Source organism: Etheostoma spectabile, chromosome 9 (genome assembly GCF_008692095.1).
Source record: "Etheostoma spectabile isolate EspeVRDwgs_2016 chromosome 9, UIUC_Espe_1.0, whole genome shotgun sequence".
Classification (NCBI taxonomy): domain Eukaryota; kingdom Metazoa; phylum Chordata; class Actinopteri; order Perciformes; family Percidae; genus Etheostoma; species Etheostoma spectabile.
Window position 1 is genome coordinate 355,569 of NC_045741.1, and position 1,545 is coordinate 357,113.

Below are 1,545 nucleotides of genomic sequence, written 5' to 3' on the forward strand. Positions count from 1 at the left end.
GTCCCTGGTACCTGCCAACAGGTACTTTTTTTAGTATCACCTCTGTTGAGGTTCCAAGTGATACTCAAAGGTGACGTGAAAACCTGCACACTACTGATTGGTCGGAGAGAATCATCACTAATCACTGCGTCGTCATTGCTAGCGACAGACGGGGTGTCCTGTACATATCCGCCGTTTTTAAATAGTTTAGCCAGCTGTGTTTTTTGCTGCCTCCAGCATCTTTTGAAATAAAATTTGTCTTCTGGCTGTGGCAAAAGCTACGTGCCGAAAATCAAGAACCATTCACCTTCGACGTTCTGTTTGTGTGTCGCGTTAGGTCACGGCAGTTTCCTGCAGCCTCGCTACGACGATCAGCCATACTCGTCTCATGCATGAGGCAGTACTAAATCTGCAAAGGAAAAGAATGGACGTAGCAGCCGAGATGAGTAGAGCTGGTACTAGCAGTGGGTAAGCCCCATAAGTGCTACTGAAGTGAAATTATCTGGCTCAGTCTGAGAAATACTCAATTTGAGAACACAGGCTTTAAAGATGTATATTTTAAATTACTTGAAACTTCCCCAGCAACTCCTCCAACATTTAACCTTCCCCGTGAGTGAGTTAACAAACAACAAAGGTAAAGCATATGACCTTGGATAGGACTCATTTGTGCCTTCAGGAACCGGTTGTTACTAGGTCGTCATAACTAATGGAGCATTCAATTGTGCCACTAAAAAAAAAAAAATTCAAGCTGTTGCAAAGTACCCCTCTCCTATCTAGTAGTAAAACAGGTTTAAAGAACCCATTTTATACTTTTCAGTGTCATATTTGGTCTTGGTGTCTAGTAGAAAAGGTTTGCATGCTTTCATGTTCAAAACACATACATATTTCTCATGCTGCCCATTGTTGCTGCGCCTCCATGGAAACTCTCAGTCTAAGCTCTTGGCCCCGCCTTCCTGAAAGGCCTAGTCTCCTCCAATTAGTCAGCTGGCTTGCTCTGTTGTGATTGGTCACAATTGGGAGAGAAAGTTCCATTTGGAGTGAAATGTTTTTAGTTTTTTTTACTTTATTCATCCATTGGTTAGGGGTGGGAATCACCAGAGGCCTCACAATAAGATATCATCACGATACTTATGCCACAATACGATATAATTGCGATTTTAAACCTATTGCAATATATTACAATTTCTTACCTTTTTTACAACTTCAATTGTTTCCCACTGCCTGCTGTTTTCCTGGGAAACTCTCAAAATGGAATTGATCAACTGGTCACTCAGCGCTATTGACAAGATTTTCTCACTCAGGCACGCTTCACTGGGTGAGCTGACCTGCCCGGGTGGAACATACGCTGCAGGGTACGCTCGCGATTTGTGGGAGAATTGGCAAGCGGTCTGCTTGGATTTTCTAACCGTGGAAGACGTAGAAGATTTTGTGGATTATTGGAATTCTGTTGGGAGGCTTTCTGGTCATAGGACTTGGAATCTCCCTAAATCATTGTAAAATTGGTAAGACAGCAGCTAGTAAATTTGCCCCAAGGCTGTCTGGGGAACTCAAAGAGGGTTTGAATGT

The 1,545-nt window shown here is 43.0% G+C and overlaps 1 protein-coding gene across 1 annotated transcript in view; it reads left to right on the top strand.

The window, feature by feature from the left end:
- Positions 1 to 1,545, top strand: part of slc1a7b (solute carrier family 1 member 7b) — a 158,318-nt gene that overhangs the window by 69,917 nt on the left and 86,856 nt on the right. The window lies entirely within an intron of this gene.